The sequence below is a fragment of the Panthera onca genome, chromosome E1 (assembly GCF_046562875.1).
Source record: "Panthera onca isolate mPanOnc1 chromosome E1, mPanOnc1 haplotype 2, whole genome shotgun sequence".
NCBI lineage: Eukaryota > Metazoa > Chordata > Mammalia > Carnivora > Felidae > Panthera > Panthera onca.
This window is the reverse complement of record NC_138352.1, coordinates 1,716,666-1,733,934: the sequence shown is the minus strand read 5'-3', so window position 1 is coordinate 1,733,934 and position 17,269 is coordinate 1,716,666. Positions and strand designations below refer to the sequence as shown.

Below are 17,269 nucleotides of genomic sequence, written 5' to 3'. Positions count from 1 at the left end.
AATTTTTTGAGGAACCTCCATACTGTTTTCCAGAGCGGCTACACCAGTTTGCATTCCCACAATGAGATACCACCTCACACCTGTCAGATGTAAGGTATTCTTTTCATTATTTTGCTCACTGACATTGTAGAATTTATTAGAGCAATGAGCTTTGCCAGCATATGATTACCATTCCGATTAAATATATTTAGTATTTTCAACTTTTCACATTACAGCTGCTGAACCCCATTTACTCACAACCTCTGAAGGCTATCCATGTTTTTTGTTACGATAATCCAATTGTTTTTCATCGCACAAGCCAAAACTGTTTACTGTATTTTGTACTTTTCTTGCACAGTGTAAAAAGATACTCTGGGCTGGGCCCTATAACAGATGTTCTGGGCTGCAATTCGTTATCTGTTTCGTATCTTATTTGTTCCCACGGATTCTGTATTCGATTGACTAGTGCTCCCCAGACTTCATATCTGTCCAGAACCTTAGAATATGGGCTTACTCAGAAGTGAGGTCTTTGCAGATGTAGTCAGTCAAAATGCAGTCGTACTGGTGTCCTTACAAGAAGGAGGCTTTGTGATTCTTCACAGAGACAGGGTCTGGCAGGGGCTCTGGTAATTTTGTCTGTTTTCCAGTTTTCCTGCATCCAGGATGGCGTGGGCTGCTGCTGAGAAGGCAGCCCCATCCCTGGGTGCAAGAATGATTTCATCTGACCCCCTAACCCCTCCCAGGGAAGGGGCTGCTGAAGATTCTGGGGTGGGTAGGAGGAGTTCACAAGGCCAGATGCAGGCCTTGCCCTCCTTCTCCTGATTCTTCTTGGACTTTCCTCCCTCTGTCCGCAGCTGGGAGCAAGCGACTTTGGTGTCCATGCCTGGACTGAGCTGGTGACCTCCCAGTTGTGGGGGTCACCACTCAGGAACTGCATCATGTGACTGAATTCACCAGGGTCTGCCCTGCCTCTGAATTTGCTGCACACTCATCTAGAGTCTCTCGAGAACCCATGGGGAGGATCTAGCATGTACTGAGCTCTTGCTAGCCAGGGGTCGGTCCATCAGATGGACCAGCTCCCTGCGTCCACGTAACACTGTGAGTTGTTCTGTTTCGAGAAGGGAAAAACCATTCGGGAACAGATGGATCTAAGTCTGCAGCTGGTCGAGGCAGATCTGGGGTACTAACCAAGGTGCCTGGCCATACCTAGCTATGGTAGATTGTAGTAAGAAGACTAAACCACATCTCCCTCCTCCCCTACCTACGATCACTGGGGAACACAGGCCCATCCTCAACAGAAAACTCACTTCAGCAAATGTCAAAACATTTATCTTCTTGGAAGAAAGTTGAAGGGGCTTCTACCACACCTGCTAGCATCAGAATCCCTGCATCCAGAGCTGTGTCGTATAGACCTAGAAATTTCCCTCTCGATCTACACGTGTGCCAAGTGTAGGCACAGGGCATCCCTGCAGTTTTGCTTGTAATCGTGAAAAACTACAGACACTTAAGCGCCCATCGATTGGGAACTAGTTATTTAAATGATAGGCATTCCTTACAATGGTATGTTTTTTGACATCCTGTTCTTTTAAACAGTTTTGCTGAGATATACACACCATAAAATTTAAAGTGCACAGTTTGGGGGTTTTTAGTATACCCACAAAGCTGTGCAACTATCACCACAATCTAACTTTAGAACGTTTTGGGGGCACCTGGGTGGATCAGTAGGTTAAGCGTCGGACTCTTGATTTTGGCTCAGGTCATGTTCCCAGGATTGTGGGATCGAGCCCTGTGTAGGACTGAGTGTGGAGCCTGCTTAAGATTCTCTCTCTCTCTCTGCCCCTTCCCCATTCACACCCTCTCTCTCTAAATAAATAATAAAATAAAATGAGAATAATTATCGTTAAAAAAAAGAGTATTTTTATTACCCCAAAAATGATTCCCATACATAATGAGATCTTTTGGAGACATTTTTAAAAAATAAGGTGATTCTGTATGTATATAAATGAAAATATATTCATAATGGGCAAAAGGTGAAAAAAAAGCACATTGCAAAAATATATAATATTATCCAGCGGTGCTTGGGTGGCTCAGTCAGTTAAACATCCCACTCTTGGTTTTGGCTCAGGTCATGATCTCATCATTCATGAGTTCAAGCTCCACGTTGGGCTCGGCACTCATAGCACAGAGCGTGCTTGGGATTTTCTCTATCTCGCTGTCTGTCCCACTCGTGGACAAATACTCTCTCCCTCTCTTTCTCTCTCAAAATAAATAAATAAACATTTTAATTTACATAAATTCTTTTTTAAGTTTATTTATTTATTTTGAGAGAGAGAGAGAGAGCACGAGCAGGGGACAGGCAGAGAGAGGGAGAGAGAGGGAATCCCAAGCAGGCTCTGCACTGTCAGAGCAGAGCCCAGCATGGTGGGGCTTGATCTCAAGAACTGTGAGATCATGACCTGAGCCAAAACCAAAAGTCAGACACCTAACTGACTGAGCCACCCAGGTGCCCCAATAAATAAACATTTTTAAAAATAAAATAAAAACTAGCAGTACCTGGGTGGCTCAGTTGGTTAAGCATCCGACTTCAGCTCAGGTCATGATCTTGCAGTTCATGAGTTCGAGCCCCATGTCAGGCTCTGTGCTCATGCTCTCTCTCTCTCTCTCTCTCTCTCAAAAATAAACATTAAAAAAAATTAAATTAAAAATAAATAAAATAACATGGTAAAAATGGTAAATTAAAAAAAAGTTATCCTATTTATTTATTATAGTATGTATACTTACATATATATCTTTTTTTAAAGTTTATTTATTTTGAGAGAGAGAGAGAGAGAGAACACAAGCGGTGGAGGGGCAGAGAGAGAGAAAGTGGGGGAGAAAGAATCCCAAGCAGGGATTTTGTCAGTGCGGAGCCCAATGCAGGGCCTGAACTCATGAACAGCAAGCTCATGACCTAAGCTGAAACTGAGTTGGACGCTTAACCTACTGAGCCACCCAGGCATCCCTATGCTATATTTTTTAGAAATACTTAAAAAAAAAAAAAAAAGATTAACGTTTATTTTTGAGAGAGAGAGAGAGAGAGAGAGCGAGAGAGACAGAGCATGAGTGGGGGAGGGGCAGAGAGAGAGGGAGACACCGGATCCGAAGCAAACTCTGGGCTCTGAGCTGTCCGCACAGAGCCCCACACGGGGGCTTGAACTCACAAACCCAACCGTGAAATCACGACCTGAGCTGAAGTTGGACGCTCAGCCACCTGAGCCACCCAGGGGCCGCTATGCTATATTTTAATATAATTTTTTACATCAATGATATGTTTAGAAACAAATAATAGCCAAGAGTGACATAAGTACTGGAGGTGTCCATTGATAACGAAGTGCTTAGAAGAAGCTACTGCTGATAAATGTGAAGGTAAAAGAAACGATTTTTGTGCCTAACCTAATCTTCCATTAGATGGCGCCATTGTCAAAGGTCTGTAGTTTGAAATGGGCAGGGGAAGGACAGGTGGCACCCATTAACTGTTTCTGCCTGCAACCACGTTGTTTTTGTTATTGCTTGCTTTTCTTTTAAGGCACAGGGTGGGGCTGGGGGTGGGGGAACAAGTTAAATCTCCCTTCAGCTGTGTCCTACTATTTCAAGCCAGAGGGGTCAATGAAATGAATGCTTATTAAAGGAATTTAGTCATTAGAAGAAAAATACAATCAGATGCATGTAAAGACTGACAACTAGGAACGAGTTACTTTCCCTCGGTCCTGTAAAAAATTCACTACTGATAGCCTGATTATCAGAAGTGCAAAGGGCTGTTTGCTCCTTTGGAATTTTCCGTAAATCTGGGCAGACTGGGGATTTCTACTCTTTCACCATCAACAGCCCCTCCATTATTTTCATTCCACAAATCTCATTATTGGGATGATTTTATCCCAAACGGCATTAGCTAAATGTTAATGATTTTTCTATTTTGTATTTATGTGTGTATGGATTTGATTGATTAAAGTTTCTAATGGACAGGGAACAACCTTGCCAAGATGATATAATTCCAGCTAAAAACAGGATGAACTTGAACTGGGTGGTAAGAACAAAAGCCCTTGGGTTGGCCCCTAACCAGCCATGGCACCGTGGGTGAGTTACTGTTAGCTGCACTGACATAGGACCGGGCCACAGTGCATGTAAAATCATTTAGTGCACTATGATAAAGGGCAGTTACTATTACTGGGTTTTTACTCAGCGTGTGTCACTTCATCCACAGGCAGCCTTACTCTACCTGTGGTTCTGGAGGCGCAGCTTGGAGGGGCAGCAGGCAAGAGACCAACCCTGGAGCTGGGAATGTGTTTGCAGAGAACCAGCGGAAGGGTAAAGTCCTCCTGCCGACTATCCCTGGCTGGCTTCCTCGTGATTTATCGCTATGGAAACTGAGCTCTTTTCCTCTTCGCTGGCGGCTGCTTGGGGGCTTGCTCAGAGCTCAGAAGTTCCTTCCTCTTTCCTGTTGCAGAAATGCCACAGTGACCGTTGTCCAAGAACTTCAGCTCACACCTGAAGAGCTGGATCTTGGGAAAAACAATCTCATTTGATTCCCCAGGGGTTGTGGGGGCCTTCTGGGTAAGCGGAGGCCCGAGAACAATGCAGCCTCCGGGGCTGAACCAGGCCCCCGCTTTTCCCCTTCCTTCAGCTTTCCTAGCTGCGTTTAAAAAATGGACTTTCAGGCAGTCGCAGGTAGTATTGTGTTAATGGCAGAAAACTTAAACTCAAAGTCCCTTTGTGTGGCCAGGCAGATGTGATCTATGGGCAGCGCAGGGTCTCTTCCATGGCAAGTGCCTACCCACTCGCGGAGACCCCCCACCCCCAAGAGCAATCTGTTCTTGGAGGGTAAGGCTTTGCAGATGGAGGGCAGATGCGGAGGGGGGAGGGGGGAGAGGCAAATGCCTGGGTGATTGGTATTTAGAGGGCAGGCACCCTGTGTCATCACTTCCACATTTACGTGAGTTTCAGGGGTTGTCACCTGGTGCTTGGTGACAGCTGGCTCTGCTGGGGTGGGCCCAGCACTCAGGCCATTCTTCAGAAGCCAGCACCTGGCTCAGAGCACCCTGGCCCTGGTATCACACACACTGTGCCAGGTTCTTGATGTGAGGACACAGGGCAGGTGATGAGTGGGGACCCCAGAGACAGTGAAGGAAGCTCCCTGGCCAGGAAGGAGTTCTTGAGACACTGTCAGGCTCATCAGGCCCTTCTGTGGCTGCCCAGGTAAGTCATGGCCAACCTCAGGGGCCGTCTCTGTAAGCCAGCTTAAGGGATGGCATTTTGGCCTCATCTATGGGGGAGGAAGAGACTAAGGACACCTTACATTTATCCTTTCACTGTTCCAGAGGTCCATGTGAGGATAATTTTCTGGTGCAACTGATCATGAAATTATCTGGGAGGGAGACATCCCACTTAGGAGCTGGGGCATTTTAGTGCATCTCTAGAATAATGTTCAACCCCCCCCCCCCCTTTTACCTCCTCGAACATCCACGATCTTTCCTAGGTCTCAAAATGTTTCTGTTCACTTTCCACCTAGAATGTCCCATTATTTGGAACATGTTTGTTCCTTGTCACCCTGGGAGAAGATTTCCGAGTTTTTTCCAGGTTGGAAGTAGCAGTGTGAACATTCATGTTTTATTTTTGTCAGTGGAGTGGCCTGGACCCCTAGATCCCAGGAGGGCCCCAGCATTAGGGAGAAGATGGTAACAGACGTGGTCTTGCCACATGCCTTCAGAGCACCTCAGATCACCTCTTCCTTTTAGTACAAGAAAAGGAGCCTCTTGGAGGAGAGCATTCGGGTTCTCCCTGATTTGCTCTGTGCCGGTGGGACCAGCAGAAATGGAGGACCCTCGGGGCACCTGGGTGGCTCAGTCAGTGAAGCGTCCAACTCTTGCTTTCAGCTCAGGTCATCATCTCAAGGTTTTGTGGGTTCAAACCCCGAGCGGAGCCTGCTTGGGATGCTCCCTTTCTCTGCCCCTCCCCCACTCGCACTGTCTCTGTCTCAAAATGAATAATTAAACTTAAAAAAAAAAAAAAAGAAATGGAAGGTTTTCACGTAATGCTCAGCTTCCCTGTCACCACCTGGCGTCACTCCACACAAGACCCAGGAGAACTGGAGGGTGGAAGGCCATAGCATATTTTCCTGGAGATTTGCTCAGTTTGTCGTTAATAGTTTGTTCCTTTTTATTGCTGAAGAATATTCCATAGTATGGATATACCGCTGCTTAACCATTCACCCACTGAAGGACATCTGGGCTAATTCCAGCTTTTTTTGGAAAAGTTGGAATTATAAATAATTCCAGCACAGCTGCTGTGCACATTCATGTACAGATATTTGTGTGAACCCATGCTTTTTTTTTTTTTTTTTTTGAAAGAGAGAGAAAGAGAACACCAGCAGGGGAGAGACAGAGAGAGAGGAAGAGAGAGAACCCCATGCCCAGGCTTCATGCCCAGGGAGGAGCCTGATGCAGGAATTGATCTCACATCTGAGAGATCATGACCTGAGCTGAAATCAAGAGTCAGACACTTAATTGAGTCACCCAGGTGTCCAACATGCTTTTTATTTCTCTGGGCAAATTGGTGTCTTTTTAAACAGCTCTCATTAGATCTCATGGTTCCTGAGATCCAGCTTGGGACTCTCTCTCCCTCTCTCTCTGCCCCTCCCCAGCTCATGCTGGCGCATGCATGCGCTCTCTCTCTCAAAATAAATAAACATTTGGGGCGCCTGGGTGGCTCAGTCGGTTGAGCGTCTGACTTTGGCTCAGGTCATGATCTCGCAGTCTGTGAGTTCAAGCCCCGCCTCGGGCTCTGTGCTGACAGCTCGGAGCCTGGAGCCTGTTTCGGATTCTGGGTCTCCCTCTCTCTTTGCCCCTCCCCTGCTCATGCTCTGTCTCTCTGTCTCTCTGTCAAAAATAAATAAACATTAAAAAAAATTAAAAATAAATAAATAAACATTAAAAAAGTAAACAGCTCTAATTAAAGCAGATCATTGAGGTTTGTGAGGGATCCATTTAGAAAGCCCCATGTGTTCTCACATTCTCAATATTAGAAATGTTTACACAGGCTCCCAGCTTGGTCCTAAACCACATGAATCTCATGTCTGTCTATTAGCACTGTTTCCTGTGCATATTCTCATACCCTAACTTGGCTGCCTTTTTTATTTGTATGCATCTATTTATTTTAATTTTGTTTAATCGGGTAGTGAAGTTATAAAGAAACAGGAAACAGCAAGACAGTTGTATAGAACAAATTGAAGGATTACATCCTAGAATAACCTTGGTAAATAAATATTTTATACTCTGTGTTCTTCACCTTTTTCACACTCTGACCCCTTTGGTATTTGTTCAAAGCCGAAGATTTTCCTATTGTGGGACATTTCAAGAAGTCCTGAAATGTTTTTCTTCTTCTTCTCCTTCTCCTCCTCCTCCTCCTCTTCCTCCTCCTTCTCCTTCTTTTGATTTTTTAAAACTAAAAAAAAAAATTGTTTTTCAACATTTATTTATTTTTGAGAGAGAGAGAGACAGAGTGCGAGCAGGGGAGGGGCAGAGAGAGAGGGAGACACAGAATCCAAAGCAGGCTCCAGGCTCTGAGCTGTCAGCACAAAGCCCAACTCAGGGCTTGAACCCATGAACCGTGAGATCATGACCTGAGCCGAAATTGGACGCTTAACCCACTGAGCCACCCAGGCACCCCTGAAATGCTTTTCTTCTAGAGGCATTTGTACAAGGAGTTCAGGCCTTGGAGTCAGGCATCCAACACTCCAACAGACTTTACCACTTAAACTGACTGTGGGACCTTGGGCAAGCGTACTAACCTCTCTGAGAGTCTTGTTTGTCTCCTGAAAAACCCCTCTCCAAGTCAATTAGCAGAAACCCCTCTCCAAGTCAATTTAAAATAAGGCAGGGCTTCACTGGAGGTTGTTTGAAGGGGACTTAGAGGGGAGAATCCCACTTCCCAGAGAAAGCCCCAGTACCGAGGCCTTTCCCTCAAAATCAAGTCCAGGCCGGCCCTCTCAAAGTCAACCAATCAGTCTTGCTCTGCCTCTCTCACTCCCAGATGGGCTCCTTTCTTCTTGAGTTTTGTGTGGCACATCCAGAACTTTTGTTATTCTGCCACCCTTGCTGGCTTCACATGAGACTTGAGCTCTTGGGCTACATTTTGTTTTTGCTTTTGTTCCTGTCCTGCTTGCTGTTTGAGTGGTCAGACAGATCTGCTCAAGTTTCTACAATGAGGACACAGATGCATGTTCATTGTTGCATGGCCCTTCCTAGCATCCAGCCAGAACTGTGACTACCCCCCTCCCCCGCCACAATCAACAGAGGCCACTTAACCACGTTCACAATGACAACAGCTTTCTTCTTTCCTTTCTCTTTGTGTTTAACTTTGGCAATCAGCAGGAACACTGCTCTGACCCACCAGGTGTTGGTTTTGACAAATATTTGCCTTCTTAGTAGCTTATTTATCAGTAAGATGAAGAGATGTTCAACAGGTACACGTTCCCCCTGGAGAGGAGAGTGGCTTACATGGCCGCTGGAGTCCCCGGGGAACTGGCCTGCACACTTGCTTTCTTGCTGGAGGCTGTGTTGCCCAATGTTGGCCCAGAGGTTACTCCACAGCCCTCTAGAAACATGCCCTCCCTCCCTCAGCTGTCTCTAAAAACCTTCCCAGGGGCGCCTGGGTGGCTCAGTGAGTCGAACGTCCGACTTTGGCTCAGGTCATGATCTCACAGATCATGGGCTCAAGCCCTGCTTCGGGCTCTGTGCTGACAGCTCAGAGCCTGGAGCCTGCTTCAGTGGTCTCTGGGAACTAAGGTCAGAAGTTTAACTTTGTTTTTAATTTTTTTTAATGTTTATTCTTGAGAGAGAGAGAGAGAGAGAGAGAGAGAGAGAGAGAGAGTGACAGAGCATGAACGAGGGAGGGGCAGAGAGAGAAGGAGACACAGAATCCGAAGCAGGCTCCAGGCTCTGAGCTGTCAGCACAGAGCCCGATTCGGGGCTCGAACCCAGAACTGTGAGATTATGGCCGGAGCCGGTAAGTTGGCCGCTTAACTGACTGAGCCGCCCAGACGCTCCTGATTAAAAACTCTCCTGATTTAATTGTCCCACAAGTCGCAGATTGCACACACTTCTCCACAAGGGCTTCGGGACAGACCTGGCTAGATGTCTTGCTAAAATCGAGGAGCCCTGTACCTACAGGATTTTATGGTTTTGACAATCTAGTGACCCTGACAACAAAAGAAACCAGGTGCAACTGTCATGACTTATTTTTAGAAGAGCCTTGTCGGTTTCTGGGCATCTCCAGCTCTTGCCTGGAAGCCGCAAGTGCTCTCTGCCGACTCCTGTAAGAGTTCTGATGTGATCTGCACCTGTCTGTTGTCGGTCCTTGCACTGGGCACTCCTCCTGTTCTGCCTACTTCATGACCCAGGCCGTGTCTAGCCCTTAACACCTGGCCTGACCCTTCCGGGGCGTGACCTTCACAGGCGGCTCTATCAGGCCTGGCCCAGACTCCCCATCCTCCACCCTTCCCTGAACTCTCAACAGCTGAGGTCTGGGCCCTCTCCCTAATTTCATTTATTTCAACAAGGACTTTATTGAAGCTCTATACACTTCTTGATTGAAGTGTGAGCCATCATAACTCACTAGGAAAAGATTGTAGGGGATGCATAGACACAACATGAAGTTTTTACATACCTAAGAAATAATCTGCTGGAGCTTTATGGAGGGTAGATGTCACGGCCCCTGTCATCTATGGTTTTAGGATTCCCTATCTCCCCCACCTTTTTTGTTTTTGTTTTTGAAGGAGAGAGAGAGACAGAGCATGAGCAGGGGAGGAGCAGAGAGAGTGGGAGACACAGAATTCGAAGCAGGCTCCAGGCTCTATGCTGTTAGCACAGAGCCCGACGTGGGGCTGGAACCCATGAACCGTGAGATCATGACCTGAGCCGAAGTCGGACGCTCAACCGACTGAGCCACCCAGGCGCCCCTCTCCCCCACCTTTTAAACTCAGGCCATTTTGGGGGTTTCAGGTTAGATACTGGAAGAGAACAAGGTTGCCCTTACACTTGCAACACGGGGAGGCCCAGCCCAGGGATAGCACAAACCTGCCTGGCCAAAACAGTGGAGAGGGGAAACCTCTAAGAGGCAATGTGTTAGCAGGAGCTACTAGTTCCTGTCAAAGCAGGCGATGGAGGGATCTGCTGAGAACTGAGAACATCCTTGTGGCTCAGTTCACATCGTTCCCGGCTTCTGCTTTCTCCGCAGCTCCCCCAACCAGATTTCCTGTTCAGACCGAGGTGATGGTTGGTCATAAGAAGCCGACCTACACTTCTGCCGGCCCCATGAGAAAGGATGAAGCAACACATGCTCACTGGACTGGGAGCCACCCCGGTTGGTAATGTTTTAACTATTTCTAAGTGCTTTTCTCTCTTAGATCCCCAGAGCCTATGTGTACAGAGAACAAACTGTAAAGGGATGCTTGTGAACAGCAGCCGTCAGCCAACATTCCTATCTCTCACCTTCTGTGTTTTCTGCTATTTCTCTTCAATCTCTAGTAGTAAAATATTAGGAGAAGGATGGATTTCTAGAGCCTAATGCTGTGGGTTTAAGAAGACAGTTTGGAGAAATGGCTGCCACCTGTCCCCAGGCAAAATGAGGCTCTGGCACCCATCGAGATGGGAATCTACAGACACTGATGGGGTGACATGAGGAATGGGGACACCGTTCCTGCTGGAAAGTCCCCCAAAAGAAGGGACTACGCGCCATGAAAAATGTCCTTAAGTTATAGACAGTGGGCTTAAAAATAATCCCTGCATACAGGCAGCTGCCTGCTGAGTCCCATGTGCAGAGGAGGGAAACTGCCCAGACCTCCCCCTGATAGGAAGGGGCTCAGAGCTGGGAGCCCGAAGAAACTTGGGGCTCAGTTACAATCTCAGCCTCACTGCCGATAAAGGGCTTGTTGGGGTTGAGCAGGGAACCTAATCAGTGTTTGTCAGACTGCTTTTCGAGTACATTTTGTATTTGCTCAACAGCCAACTTGAAAACAAACTTCTGGATCAAAACCTGATGATAAGCTGGAAACTGCCTGTACTTTAAACCGAAGTCACTCTTTGTATCTAAAATTCGTTCTACTGATCTCTAGATAAACCATGACCATTCCCCCCCTGCCCTGCCACCCCCCACCCCTGCCCCGCGCACACTCCCCAAGAGTTGTTCCTGGCAGGGTAATTTTTCCTTGAACTTAAGATAAACCAACCAGGGTTTCCTCTTATTTTAGTGAAGTTTACTGCGTCTTGGATAGAAAGGACAACAAAGGAGAGTGAAGACAAAAAAAAAAAATTCTCTTATTTATTATTGTTATTGTTACCACTGCTGCCTGGATGGTATTGAGAGTGATCACCCTCTAATGGAGCTATAGTTTGCTAGTACTTCTGGATTTGATCAAGGCACCTATGATATCGTCCTGAGGAAGCCTCACGTCCTCATGGAGATGGGTGGGATACATGACGGCAGAGGAAGGGGATTTGTAGCTTGCTGAACATTTATATCAAAAGAATTTTGATTAGGATCAGCCTGGGGCAAATCTGTAGAGTGCTGTAGGGTTGTATCTTCACTCCCCTACTGAGTATTTTTATTAATGACTTGGATGAGAACCCTGCTGACCTTCTGATAAAATCTGTGGATGATCCAGGGGCACCTGGGTGGCTCAGTCGGTGGAGCGTCTGACTCTTGATGTCGGCTCAGGTCATGATCAGGATGAAGCCCCGCGTCGGGCTCTGCACTGACAGTGAGGAGCCTGCTCGGGATTCTCTCTGTGGATGATTCAAAACTGGGAAGAAGGAGTCAGAGGATAGTCAATTGTCAAGAAGATGGATAAAGACCCTGGTTGTAGAAGTAGATATCGTTTTTCCGCTTAGACTGATGGGGAAAACCAGAGAGAAATATCCAGGGAAGACCACCTCTGGCCACCTCATTTTCTGTCTTCTGCGGGGAGCTTCTCCCAGCACGCCTGACTCTTTGTTGAACCGTCTGTTGATAAATCAGCCTCCAGACCCCTCGAGGGCAGGGCCAGGACTTTGTCTTTCCTGGTGTTTAGCAGGGTGCCTGCTTGGGATGAGGCCATCCCTCTGCAGGCACATCTTTGCTGTTTCATTAGGTGGGGACTCCTAGAAGACACTGCCCTCCTGGTCCTGGGCCGGGCCTGGAGCAGAGCATTTCTGACCCTCCCTCCCATCTGCAGCCCCACTTAGTGCCTGTTTTCCCTCATGTCCCTTCAATAACCTGACAAAGAAACGCATGGGAAACTTCACTGCTTCAGCCCCCTGAAAGTTCTAGCGTTTCTGCACCTGACTCTGGTTTGGCATAAGTGTTCCTGAAACAGAGGGGGTCCCGAGTGACGGTTGTCAGGTAAAATGCCGGATGCCCAGGTACATCTGAATTTCAGATAGCCCAAATCATTTTCTAGTCTGTCCTGTGCAATATTTGGGACGTACTCCTATTACAAAATGACTTGTTGCTCTTGTGAAATTCAGATGTAAGTCGGGGTCAGGCATTTTTATTTGCTAAAGCGGATCAGCCCTACCAGGGCGGCCTCTCAGGATGCCTGGCCCAGCTCATTTCCAACCCAAACCACCACTCACACAAGAGCATGCAGACCCTTCAAACCACCCCCCCCCCCACACACACACACGCTTCCTCCTTCACTCCGATGGGCTCCTCAGGCCCTGGTCTCCTCCATTGGGGCCTTGGGCCTGCACCCCGCTCAGGGCTGCATCTTGCCTCATCGGGCTAGGGGCAGACGCTGGCTTTCTATCAGCTCCCACTTAGTCTAGGTCAGCCTGAGGCCAGCCATGGAGAGCAAATCCGCTCCTGTGGCCCGTGCATCGCCATCGTACATGCATCGTGCATCGCCATCTTTACAACCCATCTGCCCTTCCAGCACATTCCCTCATTTAGCAAATATGTACGCAGGGCCTCCTACATCACAGGCATTGTGTTGACTGCAGGGACACTGCAGTGAGCCCAACAGACCCACGTCTGTCCTCACAGAGCTGACAGCCTAATAGGGGCGACACCTCCTGAGGCTCACACAGGGACACCTGGGTGGCTCAGTCAGCCAAGCGTCTGACTTTGGCTCAGGTCATGATCTCGCGGTTTGTGAGTTCGAGCCCCACGTCAGGCTCTGTGCCTCTGTGCCCAGAGCCTCGAGCCTACTTCGGATTCTGTGTCTCCCCCTCTCTCTGCCCTTTCCCTGCTTGCACTCTCTCTCTCTCAAATAAATAAACATTAGATAAAACTTTGTAAAAAATAACAGTTTGTGGAGATGTATTTCACACACCATACCATTTAACTGTTTATAGTGTACAATTCAGTGGTCTTTAGTCTATTGACAGAATTGTGCAACTATCATCGCACTCAACTTTTAGAACTTATTTTTTTAAGTAGGCTTCACGTCCGGCATAGAGCCCAATGCAGGGCTTGAACTCACAACCCTGAGATCAAGACCTGAGCAGAGACCAAGACTTGGATGCTTAACCAGCTGAACCACCCAGGTGCCCCACCTTTGAGAACTTTGTAATCCCTCCTACGAAGAACCCTCATACCCATTCAGAGTCACTCTTATTTCCCTTCACTCCCCCGGCCTTAGGAAACTACTAAGCTACTTCTCTCTAACTATAGATTTGCCTACTTTGGACATTTCATATAAATAGAATCATATACATGTGGCCTTTCATGTTTGGTTTCTTTCACTTACCATGACGTTTTCAAGGTTCATCCATACTGTAGCAGGTATCAATCCTTCATTCTTTTTTCTGCCAAATAATATTCTATTGTATGGATACATCACTTTTATTTATCCATTTGTCAGTTGATAGACATTTGAGTTCCTCCTGCCTTTTAGGTATTATTCGTAATGCTGCTGTAAACGTCCACATACAAGTATTTGTGTAAGCGTGTTTTCATTTCCTTTGGGTGTATATACCTAAGAATGGAATTGCTCCTGGATAATATGGCAATTCTAGTTTTTAAGCTTTCCAACGTGGATGTATCATTTTACAATCCCGCCAGCAATGTCTGAGGGTTCTAGTATCTCCATCCGCACCAACATTTATTAATGTCTGTCTTTTTTTTTTTAATTTTGGTTTTACCCTTTTTATTTTATTATTAGTTTTTATTAAATGTTTATTGGGGCGCCTGGGTGGCTCAACCAGTTAAGCATCCAACTCTCGATTTCAGCTCAGGTCATGGTCTCACGGTTTGTGAGATCGAGCCCTGCATCAGGTTCTGCTTTCACAGTGCAGAGCCTGCTTGGGATTCTCTATCTCTCTCTGCCCCTCCCCCCATCTCTCCCGCCCCCACCCCCTTCTTACCCAACACCGCTCCTAGCTTTTCAGAAGAAGCACTTCCTGAGTTGTTGTTTTGTTTTGTTTTTTTTTCCTTATTACAGCAGGCAGTTTTTTCCTGTGGTTAATGAATTGCTGTGTTACACATTTGTGTGATTTTCCTGGTATTTGGGCAGACGCACAGCATGTAGAAACCACTCTGTTCTCCTTCAATTCCCTTTACCGAAAAGAGGAAGAAGGGAACAGCACTGTAAGGAGAAATATAGTTTCTTAATTAGTTACCAAACAGCTAAAATAGTTTCTGGAACTTTTTTTTTTTTTTTCTTTGATTATGGAGTCCACTGAGGACAAAGAGCTAGAAAGGGAGAGATACGTGAGGGCCACACACATATAAAAAGCCACTGAACTGACTATTTTTTTTATGTTTATTTTTGAGAGAGAGAGAGCTTGCAAGCAGGAGAGGGGCAGAGGAAGAGGGGGACAGAGGATCTGACACAGGCTCCGTGCTGACAGCAGAGAGCCCAATGTGGGGCTTGAATGCACAAACTGTGAGCTCATGACCCAAGCTGAAGTCTGATGCTTAACTGACTGAGCCACCCAGGCACCCCTTAACTGATGAGTTTTAAAAAGCGGAACTAGAAAACATTCCATTTATATATTTTTAATTTTGAATAAGACATTCAGACTGTACGAATAAAGAATAAGGAGCCTGATCATCTTTTCGATGGATAAAATAAATGAAGGAGAGTATACAGTCCAGTTCTGACATCATAGCTGGGGGAAGAGAGGAGGAAGAGATTGCTGGGATAACTAGAAAGAGTGGGTCCCATAGAAAGAGACTAAGAGGGAGGCAGACCCATAGTGAGTGGGGGTGGGGAGGCTCTCCTGTGAAGGATCAGCCTCATGTTGACTTGGCTCCCGGGGGGCCTCAACACAAGTCACCCTGTAGTATTGTCTGGGCCGGGGTGGTGGGGATAACAGTCATTCCAAATAATGTCCAGCACCCGAGGCACAGCTTTTATTTTAGACTTTAATTTCTTAGTTTGATTTTTAATAGGTAATACATTTACATGACTTTAAAACTAAAAAAGACACGAGGTTTCTAAAGAAAAGCACACCGGAAACTACAACAACATTGCTGTTTGTCAAGAGGTATGCTATGTCTGTGGGCCAGAATACTCTAAGACTAAAAGGTCACTTCTCCCCACAATGCTTTACAGGTTCAATACCTTCCAGTCGAAATCACAGAAGGCCTTTTTTTAGACAGAGATCAAAAAGTTGATTTTATTTTTTTATTAAAAAAAATTTTTTTTAAGTCTTTAATGTTTATTTGTGTTGAGAAAGAGACAGAAAGCAAGCAGAGGAAAGGCAGAGAGAGAGGGAGACCCAGAATCCGAAGCAGGCTCCAGGCTCTGAGCTATCAGCACAGAGCCCGATGCGGAGCTCGAACCCATGAGCTGTGAGATCATGACCTGAGCTGAAGTCGGAAGCTTAATCGACTGAGCCACCCAGGTGCCCCTGATTTTATTTTTTTAAGGATTTATTTATTTTGAGAGAGAGCACAAATGGGGGAGAGGCAGACAGAGAGGCAGAGAGAATCCTAAGCAGGCTCTGCACTGTCACCACAGAGCCTGATGCAGGACTTGAACTCACCAAGTGTGAGATCATGACCTGAGCCGAAGTCAGAGGCTTAACGACTGAGCCACAAAGGTGCCCAGAGAAATTGATTTTAAAATGCACAGGGAAGGACAAAGGGCCTAGAATAGCCCAAATTGAGACAGAGCAGCGATTGGACTCCAGTGCCCTCAACCCAGACCACAAAATCCAGCGTTCCTTGATAACTGAAACCCAGTGCCTCCTACTAGCATATCTTGCAGGAATTCGGAAAGAGGCTGCCTCCCAAAGGAGGGACTCCCCTACCAAGACTGGTGAAGACTGAACCAAACCAGTCTGCGCTAGGGTTGGGCCCCTGGCACTGAACTGTCACCGACTTTGCCCCTCATTATAATACTAAAAATCAAGCCTGGTGGAGATTTAACATGCCATTGAGACGTGCCATGCATGACAAAGCACGTTCTGTCCACTGCACCTGTGCGCCCAACTTCCTGTATCTCTCCCCACCTTTACCTGTTGCACCGCACTCCTTCCCTGCCTCAGCCTCTTTAAAAACTTTCCCCAGCCTTTGTTCAGAGACCCAGCATGAAGACCCTTTCCTCTGTGCTGTCTCCCTCTAGATCCGGCATAAATCGGAACTTCTAGTGAGGCCTCTAGAAAATCTCTGTTCCTTGGAGAGCCCAAGGACCGGAGTTGGTAACAGATAGGGAACAAGTGGAACTCTCATACCTCACTGGTGGGAATGTGAAATAGTATATAGCCACTTGGGGGAACAGTGTGGCAGTTTCTTAAAATGTTGAAACATACGCCTAGCATACAACCCAGGCATTCTACTCCTGGGTATTTGCCCAAGAGAAATCAAAGTGTGTGTCTGTACAAAAGCAGGTTCATAGCAGCTCTCTATGAGCTCAGAATTGGAAACAACTCAAATGTGCATTGATAAATAATGATTAAAAAAAAAACTGATATATTCATGCAGTGGAATACTACTTGGCAATAAGAAGAAATTAATAATTGACTATGCTGATAAGAGAAGATAGACACCCCCCCCCCCACATATTACATACTGTATGATTCCATTTTTATAAAATTCTAAGAATACAAACTAACCTATAGTGACAGAAAGCAGGTGTTTGCAATGAGGAATGGTGCCTGTGGGGTGGATATTAGAGAGATTACATGTTCATTTATGTATTAGAGAGGTTAGCTCTTTGTCGATGATGTGAATTGCAAATATTTTTTCCAGTTTGTATTTTTTCTCTTGACTGACCTTTTTTTGGGGGGGGGGAGGGGCAAAGTAGAACTTTTTTTTTTTCATGGAGTATAAT

General features: G+C 46.4%; 1 protein-coding gene across 2 annotated transcripts in view; it reads left to right on the top strand.

Moving 5' to 3' along the window:
- Window positions 1-4,995: 4,995 nt before the first annotated feature.
- Window positions 4,996-17,269, top strand: part of PECAM1 (platelet and endothelial cell adhesion molecule 1) — a 74,364-nt gene continuing 62,090 nt past the window's right edge. The window contains exons 1-3 of one of the 2 annotated variants that reach the window (XM_078438282.2): window positions 4,996-5,211; window positions 10,249-10,374; window positions 15,385-15,479. The gene's annotated coding sequence lies outside the window, so the exon portion shown is untranslated. The remainder of the gene's footprint in view (window positions 5,212-10,248; window positions 10,375-15,384; window positions 15,480-17,269) is intronic. The other variant, XM_078438280.2, reaches the window with a different exon arrangement.